Consider the following 16,813-nt stretch of genomic DNA (forward strand, 5'->3'; position numbering starts at 1 on the left):
ATCAAAAAATTGCCCATTGATACATTCTAATGTGAAGAGATCCTTGGGCAATAGGGATGAAGGAACTTTGAAATGGAAAATGCCCAGAAGGTACATCTAGGTGCTTTTCTTTAGCAACAGGAGCACTAGTCCGTTTGGATGACCGAAGATTTGCCTAACTCCTGTTAAAACATTACCTATGGTTTTCTTGTTGACCTGCTACTTCATTCCATACATAAATTATTGTGAATATTTCTTTGACAGTGTGCTGGTTTGGGCTGGGATAGAGTTAATTTTCTTCATAGTAGCTAGTATGGGGCTGTGTTTTGGACTTGTGCTGAAAATAGCGCTGATAACACAGGGATGTGTTTGTTATTGCTGAGCAGTGCTTACACAGAGTCAAGGCCTCTTCTGCGAGTAGGCTGGGGGGGCACAAGAAGCTGAGAGGGGACACAGCTGACCCCAACTGACCAAAGGGATATTCCATACCGTATGACGTCATGCTCAACATACAAAGCTGGGAGAAAAAGAAGGAAACGGGAGATGTTCGGAGTGATGGCGTTTGTCTTCCCAAGTAACCGTTACGCGTGATGGAGCCCTGCTTTCCTGGCGATGGCTGAACACCTGCCTGCCGATGGGAAGGAGTGAATGAATTCCTTGTTCTGCTTTGCTTGCATGCGCAGCTTTTGCTTTACCTGTTAAACTGTCTTTATCTCAGCCCACAGATTTTCTCACTTTTACCCTTCCAATTCTCTCCCCCATCCCACAGGACGGCGTGAGCGAGCGGCTGTGTGATGCTTAGGTGCCAGCTGGGGTTAAACCACGACAGACAGTTGGTATAGAAGTACCTTATATTCTGCCAGTGTCCATTTCAGTTTCAGGAAACATAATATTTAGATATTATGAATTATTCTTCTTGCAATTAAACTAGCTCAACAAGTTTAATTGCTCAACTTTTTTAAGCTCAACTCCATTTGTGGCTTAGAACTTCTCTGTTGTCTCCAAAACAGGGCATACTTTAGTGAAGTTCCACTTGCCCGTAATTTCCCCTTTTCTATAGATAACGATCTATTTTCTCTAAGCATTTTGCTTAAATTGGTTTCTCAACTGAATGCAGCGTTTTGTCATCTTCTTCAGAATTCTGCAATACTACCGAGATGGCCAGAACTGACAGCTTCATTGCTCGTTATGTATGTGTGTCTATGAGTAAAACAGAACACTAGATCTTGCAACAAAAACATACCTTCAAATTACAGGTTTACTGGCATCATGTCTTCATACTGTGCTAAAATAATCTCCTGCAGTCTATATTCAGTGTTTCTATTTATGCATCCTGTATTTTGCTTAGCAGTAAGACATAAAGAAAGCAGACCATCATGGGCATGGTGTTATGAGGATGTTAACACTGTCCTCTCTGGGCTCTTCCTAGCCTATCAGTCTTGAGGGTGATTCTTGTTTTTAGTAATAAGTTTAGAATTATTCTTTTCTGGCTTCTGTGCAGGGAACATGGGCCCGGACTCAGAAATGCAATGAGGCTCAAGAGCAGATGCTCCAGAGTAGCGTTCTGTCTCCTGTTTTTATATCATTCACTCCCTCAAAGCCTCAGCTATAACCAAAGGGAATCATGGAAAACCTCTGACTGTTGGTGTATTTGCTGCTGAACAGCCACAGCACTTCTCTCCGAGGCTGGCTTTGAGCCCCTCAACAGCTACACAGGCAGAGCCAATGCCTGTGAGCTGTTGGGTCTGGGTGCCCGTGCCAGCTGCATCCCACACATGCCAGCCCCTTCCCTCTCTCCAAGCAGGAGACACAAATGGTCTTTTGGGGAGCCCTACTACCCTTGTTAAGCTCTATAGCTCAGCCTGGCTCCTTCAGGAAAAAGGGACTCTGAAAAGGGTAGAAACGACAGTTCGGTATGGTGCAAAGACCTGTGATCCTGTACTTTCTCCCTCTACTAATTCTAACCCTCCATTGGTCCTGACATGCTTTAATCCCACATGGGGCACTCTCGATGCCTTTTATTCGGCTGTAGTTCCCTTACACATCTCTGGTACTGCACAAGCACTAAATCAAGGTTTCACGTGCAATAAAGAGGAATAAAAGCTACCATCTGGCTAGCTCACATCTTCACACAGCAAAAAAATCCTTGCAAAGAGCCCTCAATGCTTCCCTCCAATTGCCTGTTGTGATCTGGCTGACAGAATCCTCCAGCTGTGGAAAAATTGGTTTAAGGGTCTTAGAAATGGGATAAGAGTTTATTTGCAAATCAGACTATGTAAGCTATCATCACTGACTAATTATAGCACTTTGCTTTTAAGTATGAGCATTTATTACACCAAATAATTCTGCAAGAATCACTATCTAGATTTTTAGTAATGCTGTGGAGGAAGGAAGAAAGGAACATTTGATATCTCGTCTGATATTTGATTCATCCGAGGGCAGAATTCATCTTACCCAACCTTACCTGTTCAAATGGTGAGCTTGAATCTAAGATCATAATCTGTGCTTTCTCTACACTGAAAGAAGACAGACAGACACAGCCAGAAGGTGATTCATACAGCTTCTTCACAGACAACTAGTTGACATGAGGCTACAGTATGTCATGGGAAAATGGCATGCCTTGGATAAATGATAAAATGTTTACATTAACCTATGACTTCAGTGTCAGAATATAAACAGTTTAAGTATCTCCTTCATATCCTAATTGTAGGTACTCAGGCTCCAAGTGTTTTGTCTCACCATGGTAAGCGAAAAAAAATTTAAAAAATCAGTCTTTGTGCATTCCTATTACCAGATGATAGGAATCCAATTTGTGAGCTGGAAATTTTTTCCTTTTTTGTCAACAAAACTAAAATAAGCAAGCATCCCTCCATACCTTCGATAACTATCTTAAACTCACTTTTGGGATGAGGAGTGTTTCACTGGTGCAAATTGCAACCTAGTAAAACACTAATGGTGACACTGGATCCTAACTTCTAGCAGCACACAGAAAGAAATTGCAAACTGGAAAGCGATCACACCAGAGCAATGGGAAGTTGCAAGCAATGTCCAGTCCCAATAAATGTAAAATCTTGCAAAAAGGAAAAACAAAAAATACAGAAAGCAAATAGGAGATGGCAAAGAATCCAAAGAATTCATAAAAATAAGTTTATTGTCATTTTGTCTTCCTTTTAGGCAATGATGTTGGTTTTTTCATGTAACAAGCAATACAGTTGTCACGAGGCAGGTGGGGAATCAGAAGCAGGAGTGTGTCATGAGATCTCTGCTGTAAGCTGTAATTCAGCACTATGAAAAGGATTTAAATTGATGGCATTGGAGTATCTGTCATTATGACTAAGGTAATTACTCCATTGAGCCCTGACTCTAGCAACAGGCAATATCAGAGGCTTCAGCGGAACTGCTCTACTATGAAGACTGAATGCACGTGTGGAGATGCAAATTCTTCCCTGGTCAGTGGTTAGTAAATTGCATATTTGCTTATTGTCTTCTTCAGCTCTGTAGTTAGGTGAATTTCTTATCGACCATAAACTCATCCAGCCTTTTGTAAATGTCAGCTAAGGATCTGGGTGTAATAATGAATTCCAGTCACCAGTAACATCAGATCCTATATTGCAAGGCAAATCTGACAGCTAAATAGGTGGTGAACTGGGGTGACTTGAAGCTTAAAACACACACTCCTGGCATTGCAGAAAGACCTCCACATGAGCAGAGACGTGTGTTGCTAGTCTGTTCCAGGGAATAATTTTGTACCAAATCTCATAATCTTTGCTTTGTTCTAACTCAGCACTCCTGTGGTGGGTTGACCCTGGCTGGACACCAGGTGCCCACCAAAGCCACTCTATCACTCCCCTCCTTAGCTGGACAGGGGAGAGAAAATATAACAAAAGGCTCGTGGGTCAAGATAAGGACAGGGGGAGATCATTGACCAATTACCATCACAGGCAAAACAGACTTGACTTGAGGAAAATTAATTTAATTTATTACCAATCAAATCAGAGCAGGATAATGAGAAATAAAAAACTAAATCTTAAACCACCTTTCCCCCACCCCTCCCTTCTTCCCGGGCTGAACTTTTCTCTACCTCCCTCCCCTGGCGCAGGGGGATGGGGAGTGGGCGTTGCGGTCAGTTCATCACACGTTGTCTCTGCCGTTCCTCCCTCCTCAGGGGGAGGACTCCTCACACTCTTCCCCTGCTCCAGCGTGGGGTCCCTCCCACAGGAGACAGTCATCCACGAACTTCTCCAACTCCAATGAGTCCTTTCCATGGGCTGCAGTCCTTCAGGACTGCTCCAGTGCGGGTCCCCCACGGGGTCACAAGTCCTGCCAGCAAACCTGCTCCAGCATGGGCTCCTCTCCACAGGTCCACAGGTCCTGCCAGGAGCCTGCTCCAGCACGGGCTTCCCACGGGGCCACAGCCTCCTTTGGGTGCATCCACCTGCTCCGGCGTGGGGTCCTCCACGGGCTGCAGGTGGATATCTGCTCCACCGTTAACCCCCATGGGCTTCAGGGGGATAGCCTGCCTCACCATGGTCTTCACCATGGTCTTCACCATGGGCTGCAGAGGAATCTCTGCTCCGGCACCTGGAGCACCTTCTCCCCCTCCTTCTTCACTGGCCTTAGTGTCTGCAGGGCTGTTTCTCTCACATGTTCTCACTCCTCTCTTCTGACTGCTGCTGGTGTTGCACAGTTTTTCCCCCCCGCTTCTTAACTACGTTATCACAGAGGCACTACCACCATCACTGATGTGCTTGGCCTTGGCCAGCGGCAGGTCCGTCTTGGAGCCGGCTGGCATTGGCTCTATCAGACATAGAAGGTTCTAGCAGCTTCTCCCTGTAGCCCCCTTGCTACCAAAACCTTGCCACGCAAACCCAATACAACTCTCTACTGAAGTGAAGGACCAAACAATCAAGCAGCAATGACAAGACTAGGATCTCAAGATCTCCACTGACTCAGTTACTATCAGCATTAATGTTGCAACAACAGAGAGCATTTCTCAGCCTGCAAGGATGGTGAGCTGTTGTTCTTCACCGGGCCCTGTGCCCTGTGGTTGCACAGCTGGCCGAACCCATGCAGAGCTAGCCCAAATGCATCAACATACCCTGCATTATAGATAAACCCCACAGAAGGTCAGAGAGCCTGCCTACTGAGCAGTATGGCTGCCCTTTTATTGCTTCAAATAGAAATCTGGACTATCTCAGTGGTTAAACTTTATCAAAACTTGAAAACAAAAAACCACATTGAACAAGTTTCAGTGTCAAGTGTCAGTTCTAACCCTTTAGGGATAAATGTGGTGCAGAAACGCCTTCCAGAAAGTGATGAGTAGCGAGTAGCACTGCAGTCTCCAGAGAGGACTCACTTCTGCAGGTCTTGTGGTAGACTGCATCTGCAGTGAGTATAGGATTAGGAATGGTATCTGAAGGAGAAAATGATCTCCCAAAAGGCAGGTGAAACCCTAACCCTTCCTTCTAATCATCCAGACTTTGTGACTCATTACCCTTGGGTGAGAGGAAATCTCTGTCCGTATATTTTGGCCAGAATTGAGTGTGAGGGGTGGAGGGCGGGCAGAGTGAGTGAAGGCTTAGGTGTCATGTGTTTAGCTGATCTAATAATGTGAAAATAGAAAGGAATCAAGGGGAAAGAAACCCTGTGAAGACAAGCCAAGAAAAAAAAAAAAGGCAGCAACACCAACACACACAGTACCTTCTGCAGAACTTGAGACAGACACAGTCCTCAGAGGACCCAAATCCACTGATTCCTGCCTTGATTACTTTGGGACAGTAGGCAAATTCTAGTATGAAAGAAAGTAAGAGGCTAACTCAAGACACCTGGTTCTAGAAGTTAACAACTGTGGCCTAAAACATATGTTCAATATATTTTAAATCAACTCAAGTTTTCTTTTTGAGAAGGACAGGCAAAGTCAGCACACCACCCAAGAGCTGTATCACCCCATTTGTAGCATGGCAGAGGTGAAGCCGGATGGAGGGCCAGCTCCTGGGGACCTGGTTGGACAGCAGGGAGAAGAAAACACATCACAGCATTTTCCTCACTTTGCCATCAATGCAAGTGCACATAAAGTGCCCTGTGTACAAACTGCATAATATGTTTTCTAGTCCTATGGTTTTGAGCATGATAAAGAGATTGAACTGGACAAGACTCTGCAAGATGTGGTTCAGAGGATTATCCCGTAGCTGATCCAAAATGTTGTTAGCATGGAAGGTGTTATGCATAAAGACCCACTGCCCATTCTCAACAACGCACAGCTGATCCTCTCCCAGATACCATGGTCTGTAGCCAATCTGAGATATTCCCAGGAATGTTCTGCCAACTATGTAGTTAAATATGTAGCAAAATATGTTTGCTACTATGTAGCAAAAAACCTAGACCTTCCCAATGAACCCGGTGGGATTCATTTCTTGCCTTTCATGGGTCCAGAACCCATGTGTTCTTTCACTGAGTAAAGGTGGCTGGTTCATCCCTGTGCAGACAAGAAACTGAGCTGTCAAAGGCTTCAAGAATGCAGAGAGGAGCTAGAAAGCAGAAAAAGTACTTCAAATTCCAAAACAAATATTAATAGGTTGAAAAAAGCTATTTAAAATGCCTTTTACCCATGAAGTAAGTTGGTCTTTAAGCAAACTAAAAGAAGAAAGGACTCCCACAATGCTCCTGTGGCCTTCTCACCCCTCACAAGCCCTCTCAGTGTGCAGGCTAACTTCTATGGACCTAGAAGGAAGAAGCTTGTGGGATGTGCTCCCTTCCTCTCTCTCCAGGCCTGGAGCTCGCAGGGGCTGCCCTTGAAGTCTCAGCCCAAACACTTCATGGATCATCTGCCAGTTCAGCTTCCTTCCCTGCACATGTAGGAGAAAAATTCCCATCAGGAATCTCAGCTGGATCTGCAGCTGATGGTAGTACTGCTGGAGAAAGCTCTGTGGCCACTCCTCTGTTGTGATTTCCTTCAGGTCCCCTCTGGAGCACGTCTGTACCCTCAGCGCCAGCACTGCAACCTTGTGTGTGGATGCAGGGGCTTGGCTCAATCCTTTGCAGATTGCACCCTGGGAGCATTACTTGGAGCAGTTCTCCAAAGCTAACAGCCCAGGTATCTGGGAGAGGTGTCAGGAACTGGGGCTCAGCCCTAGACAATGCACATTTCTGTGAGCACTGGCTTAGACTGCAGGATGAAGAAGCTTATCCCTATCAAAGGTTTGGGGAATTACATCAGTGGTCTTTATTGATATTTCTCCTTCTCTGTAGCCTGGTCCAAGCGATGACTAGACTGAAAACCTTTGGCTGCTTCAGATACTTCCCTTGCATGTGGAAGGGACATTTGAGACCAGCAGTTATCTACCAGTCATGTTGCATCATGGCCAAACTAGGCATGTCCTGGTATGCTGCCTACCACGAATCAAAACTATTTAGAGCTCTCTGTCAAAGATTTAACTATGTACCGTTCCTGGGTAATCTCACAGCACTGCAGTCACTGCCCTCTCCTTATGCAATGACTGCCCCAAAAGGGGCTTGAAGTTTTGGGAACTGTTGGAGAGATTATTGGAGTTGGATGCTCCTGACTATGGGAAATTGCTGTTACTAATTTGTGTCTGGCGTCAGCTTCATGCAGGGAAGGAAGAGGTTCCCACCTCACTCCTGAGGAAGGAGAGACAACGAGGAGACTTCTGGGTAAAAGGTAAAGGCCACAACTGCTGCTTCATGAGGGTCACGCTGAGAGTAATCACAGTAAACAGCAAACTTGCCAGAGATGTTGGCAGGAAGGCAGGCACAGTCACAAGTGCAATGCTCGCGGTGAAACTGCCACCTTGGCGGTGGCCACAGCACGTAGAGGAGAGCGGCTGTACGTGGCATGCAGAATTCACCTGCTGACGCTGGGGAGGACCAGGCTGCCTCGGAGTGCCCTGCTCCTGTCCTCCGCCCTTGGGCAGCGGCTGGGGCTGCAGGATGTTTTATTGCAAGCGGGAATTGCCAGACAACCTGGTAGAGCTGTGTTTGCAGCTCCCCACGCACAGCAAGCGACTGTCCCCGACGAATGGCCTATCTGCCCTGGTGAGGCCAGGAAGGATGACGCAGTTCTGGAAAGCTCTCCCTGTAGAGAGGTCCTGCTGTCCTACTGCTACTTGTCTCTTGGCTCTCACAGCCTTAGCCATTGTATCAGAAACCACATACCCTCTCAGCAGGGGCTAAAGGCCTCACCGACACCCACCTCTGTCCTTTTCCACCAACAACGTGAGTGCATGCAGCAGCGCTCCCGCCAGAGCTCTGCTTGTGTGAACTCTTGAAGTCAGCGATGGTCAAAGCCATGTGGATTCTCTCCATAAGGATGTGTTGGGGCCCTGAGGGCACCCACAGCCCTGACTGTCCCTGCCCGGGGACCCCATGTCAGCCCCCTGGGGCCTGCTGCAGCAGGGCCGGTCTCCAGCTCCCACAGCCCTGCCCTGCCCTGCCATGGGCCCCACTGAGCCAGGGCCACCTGTGGGCTCACATCCTGGCCTGGCCTCAGCCTGTCCCCAGGGAGGTGCCCAATGCCCAGGGCTGGGGCTGTCCCGGTGCCCTCCAGCTGCCTGGCTTAGGGCTGGGGTGGTGGGAGAGGCCCTGGCTGCCAGGCCCTGCCCTGCCGCCATGGGGAGCCCCTGGCCTGTGCTGGTCCCTGACAAGATGGTTTTGTGGCCACAGGAGAGTCAGAGGTTGTGTGCTACAGGTCCAGCCGAGGAGGACACCTCCCTCACTGTCTTTGTTCAACACGTGCTCATACCGGGCACGCGACGCCTGGCACGACCGCAGGTGACAGTGTGCGACAATGGGTTGTGTGGTGTCATGCCTGCGCAGAATCTCCTCCTCGTGCTGTCCAGGCTGGCAGTTGTCACTATGGGTGCAAATCCATGCTGCCTTTAGTCCGCTGACCTCCTTGCAGTTGACTCAAGGCACCTCACCAGACACTGTGAGGTGCTCCTGCGGAGAAATGCTCTGCTTCTGCATACCCCCATGGACACAGCGCAAATACTCCTCATTGTCACACAGATGCCATATTTTTTTAAATGCCTGTGAGTGACCGATGATACTTAACTGTGGCATGAGGACATGCAGAGAGACAAGAACACAAGGCCTGCTGTGATACTTTTGGAGGTCCTGTACCATCAGTAGCACACTGTGGCCACAGTGTGCACTGAAGTGGGACGCCCACGGGCACCAAGCACCTCCCTCACCAGCCTCCTCCATCCAAGTTTATTCGTGAAGGAACCTGTAGATACACTGCAGATGAGCCACCCCAGGAAGGATTATGCAGTAATGGGGCAACTCGTGGACTAGGACTTTGGGGTGCATGAAAATATGGAGGCACTGTTTGTGACTCAAAGGACAGCTCAATCTGAGCAGATATTAGCTCCTCAGGGAAGGGCAAGTCTAAATTTCTCTGGCTCTGCCAAAGATGGATCGTACATGGTGCTTGAAGGACCCTCTGGCTGATTTGAGACCAACTTTAGAAAAAGTATAGGCCTCTCCTAAGCAGGGTTATTTCCACCATGACTTCAATCTTTTCACATCTAGTGATGTTGATGAAAAAGTTATTTAGAAAACCCTCAAGCACTTTCACCTTTATGCAATTTTTCCCCCTACCCCACTGTTCTCACACTTAAAACAGCAAAAACATTCTTGCTCAAGCTTTCCAGAAACAATTTCACCTTTGGTCAGAGACTAAGCACATAACTTTTCAACCCAGAAAAACATTAGTTTCAGGCTGTTCTGAGTAACAGAGGAGGAAAGCCCAGGGGATTAGAATGGAAACAGTGTTGTGCAACAGAAATGATAGTCTGCTGCTTTTCACAGTATAACTCACTCTTACTTGATTTTCATTTCTTTTTCTAACAAATTGAAGCTACCTAAGGATACAGACAGTGATAGCAACTGACCTTTAAAAAGGGCTAGCTCCAAGAAAATATACAGGTATCACATGTGCGTCTTGCAACTCCTCACCTTTAGGCACCTGACTTCCAGAATAGTCTGCAGAGATTAAATATTACATCCAGGAGTGGAGTTTTAGGTGTTCAAGAAATGTTAAGCTCATAAACAAGTCTTTTGCAGATTTTTGGAGCCTTAAAAGTCGAGTGATATCTGATATGTGTTTAGGAGCAACTTTTTGGATTCAGGCACCCAGATTTCTCTAACTATTTATATTCTCTCTCTTTTGGGGCTGGAAACAAACGTGTTTAATTGATTTAAACAGATTTTCTTTCTTGCAGTAGGCATGTTCTGGGGCCTGTAGTTCTAGATATCCTAAATTTTCTACCCTTGCTTTTTCTTTATTGACTACTATAGAAACAGATTAGATCAGATGATGTAACTCTAAGATATCTGAGATGTTTGAAATGGCTATAGAAGCCTTCACCTTTAAGGTTTTATGACATGCTGATAATTTGGAAAGTTCTCATCCTGCCCATTGTTTACTGGTATCTTGCCACTTTGTAACTTGGATCAGTGAGGTCGCATCTACATCAGATAGCTCTGTTTGACACTAGTCCATTATCCGAGGCTTGTCATCATGATACCCCTGTATTTAAAAATCCTTTCATATTATCTTCAGGTTAATAATGCCTTTTGAGAAAATCCTAATCTGGATTTCTTCCAGAGTATGTATTTTTTAATCTATTGCGCTCAATACAATTGGTGACAATTAGTGCATGGCAAATTATCTTTCACAAAGAGTAAACAGAAGCCTGATAGAATTCAACACCTATCCCTGTCCTGTGCAATTTGTGTCTTAGCTATACTAATAAATAATAAGATATTTATCAGTTATATCTTGGTATTTATTAGTATTGCTTATTTTTGCATGTCTAGTCTAAAGATATGTTTTGCTATCAATAGATATTGCAGATATCTTAGTTCATCAAAGGCTTTTATCCTTTCTTCTTTAGTTGCAAGTCAGAATGCATTTCCATATTATACTTTCTCCAGTGGCAAGATTGATCTAAACAGTTCTCTTCCTTCCCCATGCCACTTGTTCCTGCTGTCACATCATTCTTCTGCTATGCTTCTCGTGCAAATGCAGCCATCTGTGGGGCAACACTGTAAGACAGATCAGTAAAATCAGGGGTGCTAAAAATAAACTCTCCAGAAAAAAAAAAATAATTGGCAAGACAGTTCAGCTGGAAAATGTAGGAGAGTGGTAAATCCCCAAACCAAGGGTGTTCTTCAGAACAAGATGAGAGAAAGATCAAGGACACAAATCTGTGTGTCAAAAGGGGAAAGGTTGAGAATGCCTCTTTTTCCCCTAAAAATTATGGACTGGAGACCAGATAATGGCAGAGGCTGCAGGAAACGTGAAATTATCTATAGAAAAAAAGAGTTTGGCTTTGCCAACTTTATGTTGAAGATGATGGTTGAATATTCAGATAAAGATTTCTAAGAGAGGCTCAGCTGTGGGATCTGAGAGATGGCAACATTTACCCATCATATTTGATACTTTTCCAACATAAGTTTAAAGAAAAGACCATAAACACATCAAATACTGGCCCAAGGCACTGTATTTTTCAGTACCCTTTCATATGAGATAGTAGTGTTTCACATGTAAATACTGAAACTATACTGAGGCCAGCAGTTCATACAATCATAGATTATGAGAAGGATATACTAAATTAAGATAAGATTGTCCATGTCATATCTTTCTCCATTCCCTACCATGAAGAGAAAAGGCACTTTTCTGTCCCAGTCCTGTCTGCTCACCTCTCTTCATGCTGATATGATTTTTGCCCTTCCACATTTGACAGCGTGTTGTGTGTGCTTATGTCTCCTTAGGACATACCAGACACTTTGCTCGGACGGCAGTATTTTTGTATTCTGATAATAATACTTTGTACTTTTCTGCCAGTGGCTGAATTAAATACCCAGAATGTTTCAATCCTAGATGTTCTCCAGAAAGTGTTTTGGAAAGACAGGCTTGTTTGTTTTCATAAATCTTGTATGCTTCACAAAATACAGCGTGCATGAGGTATTTCGTCTTTGTTAAAGGGTTTGGGCAGCCCCTACCCTACTTTTCCTTAATACCTCTTTGTCATCCTGTTCTATAATAATAAGCAAGCAAGCAAGCAAGCAAACATATCTTTCCTACATATCAAAACAAACCACTGTCAATTTTTTTTTCTGCAGCTTGTGCAGAAAAGATTCTCTTTTCTCTCTGTGCTTTCTGTATTTTATTAATTGGCTATTTTGAATGCTTCTGATGAAAAGCACCTACTTGGCTGCAGGCTCTCTGCTGCAGACCTCTCAGGAGGGTGGCTGGCTGGACGTTTGCTTTGTCCCTCATCAGCTTCAAGGAGAAACTATCTGACCACCACAGTGACCACTCAATCTCCCAGTGCAGAATTTTAAAACACCTGGGCTCCGTTCCCCTCCTGTTCTCCAGCATTAGCCAAGAGATTTCAGAATATTTGTACTGATTTGCTGAATCCCTCTGAACAGTTAGAAAGCAATACGTTACTGCATTGCTTTGCATTTCTTGCTGCTGTTTTTTTGTTTTATTGGTGGTTGCACATTTGAGTTGGTAAAATGGTTTGCTGTTCCTGTTACAGTCAAAATTTGTTCACCTATCCTATCGGGCTATTCTATATGCTAATCTGTCTGTTCCCCTCTTCGTTTTCTTTCTCTCATTCATCTCCACTCTTGCCTTTCCTTTTTCTCCCCTCATTTTATGAACTTCCGTTCTCTAATACCATTTCTCTGTACCAAATCTCATACATAAGAAAGTGGCCAAGGCTTTACCCTGCAAACAGTCATATGTAACATTTTTCTGCATATCTTATCCGACTGAATACAATGGCACTACTTACACACCTCAAGCGACATGCACGTTTGCAATACTGGAACCTGAGTAACTCACCTAGCTACTGACAAGCAAAGAAGGAACTGCTGTGGTTCGTACACAACATACCAAAATTCCAGTATAATCTCATTGCTGTTACCCTCATTTTCCACTTCCCCTCCCTGTTTATTGTAATCGCCTGTTCTGTCATTTCAGATTAAGTATCTCACCATGGAATGAGTTGTATTCACTCTTAATTTGATGTACTGGAAGTAGTCCTGTTGACTTAAGTGGAACTATGCACATAAATAAAGGTAAGTATACGTGCAAGCCTTTAACAAACTGTACACTGCAAATCCCGCAGGAAAAGCGTGGTACGTTTTATTCATTTTACAATCTTTGCACATACTGAATGCAGGTTGGGTAATTAGTAAATTTTTCCAGAGTAAGCTTTTAGGTTTCATACCAGCTTAACAGAAGCACCACCAGTCATCTATAAACACAGGATAAACTCCAGTTCCAGAGAATTTAGAGATGACACGAGACAGTATGAATGATTAATTAGAGGAAGAAAAAAAAGGCACACGATTTAAAAACGATGTAATATTAATGTACGCAAATAATTCTTAAAATATGCCAGAGGACAGAGGAGAGGGATTCGGAGTCGGCCCCGAAGCGGAGGTCAGGAGCAGCGAGCAGGCTGTGAGAGAGGGCAGCAGCTAAGATAAGATTGCAGGCAGAGGGAATCCCGTGAAAGACGGCGTGAAGGTCGATCGTAAAAGGAGACGGAGAGCCCGAAGAGCGGGGACGGTTGAGCCATGCAGCAGGGCCGGAGGCAGTCTCCGATTTTAGCTACGGCACGCCGGCGGCCAGGGAGCCGGGGGTTGAGTGCCGTTAAGCACAGGGAGCAGGGTCATGCCGTGAAAGAAAAGTTGGGGGCTTCCGAGCCAATTCTGAGACAGGTTCTATTTCAAATGGCAAGAAGGGGGGCGAGGAGGAGAAACGTCTGTATTTCACAGCGTGAAATCAGTGCTTTGCCATTTCAGCGAGTGAATCAGCATTCAGCGACATGAGCCTATTGAAACGCCTCAATAGTTCGTTCTTCGCCTTGCACTTTCACATTTTAATGGGTATGAAGTCCACGGAATAGTAAATAATTACTCTGTGTTGCTGCCGCTGCCGTTGGCAGCGCTGCTGCGTCCCCCCACACCGGCCCAGCGACCTGACCGCCACCGGGGGGCGGACCCCGCCCCCGCCCTGCCGGCGCTGATCACCCCCCGCGCCGGGCCGGGCCACCCCCGAGGCCAGGCGCGGCAGAGAGCGGGGAAAGAAGGGCGAGGCGCCCTCGGTTCCCACCGCCCCCGCGGGCGGGGGGCGCGGCGGGGCGGGCGTCGGCGCCCCGAGGGCAGCGCGACGCCTGCCGCCTGCTGGGGCCGCCCCGCCCCAACGGCCGCCGGGGGAGGGCGAGGGGGCGGGACCGCCGTGCGCGTGAGCTCAGCGCGTCGCGGAAACCAACCGCCCGGGCGCCGCCTTCCCTCCGCGGGCAGACCCGGCCTCGGCCCGCCCGGCCCCGCGCCGCCGGGCTCGGCCCGCTCCGCCCCGCCCCGCCCCGGCCGGCCCCGCCCCGCCCCGGCCGCGGCAGCACCGCCCCCTCCGTTCCTCACACACACACACACAGAGACACGCACAGGGAGACGCTTCCTGCGTGGGGCCGGGCCCGGGCGGGCGTAACGGCGCCGCTTCCTCCCGCCGACTCGCAGGTACCGGGGGTGGGCCCGCGGCGGGGCAGGGGGTGCGGGCCTGTCCGGCGGCGGCGCGGGGCGTCCCCCGCCTCGGGCCTCCGCCGGCAGCCGCCGCCCTGAGCGTGGCGGAGGGTGGGGGGTGGAGCGGAGCCTTCGAGCCGGAGCCGCCTCTGGGCGGGGGCCCGAGCCCGGGTGGGAGAGGGCCCGGCTAGGTCCCCGCTGCGGCCGGGGATGCCGCGTCCTGGGGGCCGGGGGGAAGTCGGCGGCGGCCGCCGCTGCTCCTCGCATTGCTGGAGGGTGAAGTCATCATGCCCATTGTCTCCCCTCGGCTCCCCCCGGGCGGAGCGAGGGGCCCGTCCCGCCCCGAGCCGTGGCGGAGGAGAGGGGCACGGCCGGCCCGGGCCGCACCCCGTCCGAGGGGCTGAGATACCGGCGTGCCGCCGGGTGGGTTTCCTTTGGCCTCGGCGTGGCGGGCGGGGGTGTGCGGGGAGGTGCTGCCGCCCTCCGCCCGCCCGGGTGGGCCGCGGCGCCGCGGGGGGCTCCTCGGCGGGCGCCTCGCTCCCGGCAGCGGCATCGGGCCACCGGCGGGGTCCTGGAAACTCTCGCACTTGAACTTGCAGGGCACGGGGAGAGCAGTGCACGCAACTCCCGGGCCTTCGGCGCGGTCCGGGGGGCAGGGTTTGCACGCCTCCCCCCCCCCGAGTTTCTCGTTTACCTCTCTGTGCTCTGTTGTCCACTCGGATCCGGTGAATCGCAGGAGCCGAGGGATTTCGAGTGTCCGGGGATATCGCATCTCGGCCGTCAAGGTGGTGGGAGCACAAGCAGTCATGATAGCCAGCGTCTTGCTGAGTGTTTTCCTTGCACAGGTCTTTCTGCAGAGCTGGGAGTTTTCCACCTGGCACTGTACTATACACACAGCAACTATTGCAGGCGTATCTTGGAAGGATAGGGAAAAATGGGTAACAAACAATCTGAACGGCAGCGTACGTGGAAGTGAGCTGAAGAGGTGATGGTTGGCAAAGGGGAGGTGTCCTTCTGCCTTTCCCCTCCTGCTCCTGTACTCTCTGACAGAAAGAAATGGGGCTTTGCCAAAGGGCTAGTAGTGAGTAGAGTTATGGGGGTATGCCAAAGGTACAGTAGTAGAATGCAGTTATTGCTGACCAGAGAAATCAAAATTTGAAGCCTTCACGCCCTTGTGGTCACTTATTGGAAACGTGCTGTGTTTCCCTGTGAGGAGCACAACAAATCTTGTTTCTGTTAAAATACTGTAGTTGGCATTGGTACTGATTAGTGCTTTCTCTCAATTGTCAAGGACAGCATTATTTTTAAAAAGCAAAGGGCAGTTTGGGAAATGGGTCTTGCAGGATTTAATTCTGTAGACAAAACTAATTATAAATTCATTTTTTTAAATTCAATTTTTTCCCTCAAAGTTGTTTTTTTTTTTAATAATTCCTCTTTTGTCAGCCAAAGAACCATATTTCAGTATCTGATGAAATGGTTTTTACTAAGTTCATTGGAAAAGAAGGTTTTCAGTTTAATATCCAGGTCAAACTGAAGTATAAATTCTGAATTGCTCAGCTAACAGAATTCACTTGCATGCTTAGAAGTGATGGCTGAGTAACATCACTTAACAATTTCCAAAATCTTACCGTTATTTAACTGTAAACATTTAAATGCTTGTATTTAAAGCTTTCAGGAAGCAGAGAAAGCACTTTTTTTTTTAATTGCATGTGAACTAGGCCTGTTTGGTCCAGAAAATGAAAGTTTCATTTTTGCATAATGGTCATAATGCTACTCTTAAAAACTAGTTCAGTAAAAGGCTTATATATGCATAACTCTTCTGTATGCATATTTCTTGAAGTATGCCAGAGTTTCAACTATGCTTTGTACAATTCAGCATTTATAAAATGCTGAATTCTAGCTGTTATGTTTATGTTGTCAGCTATTTTTGAGTTTTGAGGACATCAGATCACAATTTCTAGAAGAGGGAGTTGAAATGTGTATGTGTGGTTTTCTCCCCTTCCCTTCCCATAAGAAATGACACATTTCTTATATAGAGCAATCATCAGATTTTGATTAATTATGCTAGCTGAGGCTCAGGAGGAAAGAAGATGCTTGACAGATGTATTTGTTTACCTTCATAGTGTGTACAAATCCTGGTCTCTCCATTAGTAAATGAATCATTAAAACTCCCTTAGCTGTGGGATTCCCAGTTAGCATTAATATATGCATTAGGTAGACTTGTTTTATGTGAATATTATCAACCTATGAAAGAACACAATTCTTTTTGCAG

At 47.2% G+C, this 16,813-nt stretch overlaps 1 protein-coding gene and 1 long non-coding RNA gene across 3 annotated transcripts in view; both read left to right on the forward strand.

The window, feature by feature from the left end:
• Window positions 1-289: 289 nt before the first annotated feature.
• Window positions 290-16,813, forward strand: part of LOC142078608 (uncharacterized) — a 390,353-nt gene continuing 373,829 nt past the window's right edge. The window contains exon 1 of the long non-coding RNA XR_012672289.1: window positions 290-623. This is a non-coding gene — a long non-coding RNA (uncharacterized LOC142078608). The remainder of the gene's footprint in view (window positions 624-16,813) is intronic.
• RNF19A (ring finger protein 19A, RBR E3 ubiquitin protein ligase) overlaps window positions 3,169-16,813 on the forward strand; it is a 70,804-nt gene continuing 57,159 nt past the window's right edge. Inside the window, exons 1-2 of one of the 2 annotated variants that reach the window (XM_075141368.1) lie at window positions 3,169-3,317; window positions 12,995-13,092. The gene's annotated coding sequence lies outside the window, so the exon portion shown is untranslated. Of the gene's footprint in view, window positions 3,318-12,994; window positions 13,093-14,445; window positions 14,539-16,813 lie in introns of those variants that run through there. The other variant, XM_075141366.1, reaches the window with a different exon arrangement.

Source organism: Calonectris borealis, chromosome 2, assembly GCF_964195595.1.
Source record: "Calonectris borealis chromosome 2, bCalBor7.hap1.2, whole genome shotgun sequence".
In the NCBI taxonomy this organism is placed as follows: domain Eukaryota; kingdom Metazoa; phylum Chordata; class Aves; order Procellariiformes; family Procellariidae; genus Calonectris; species Calonectris borealis.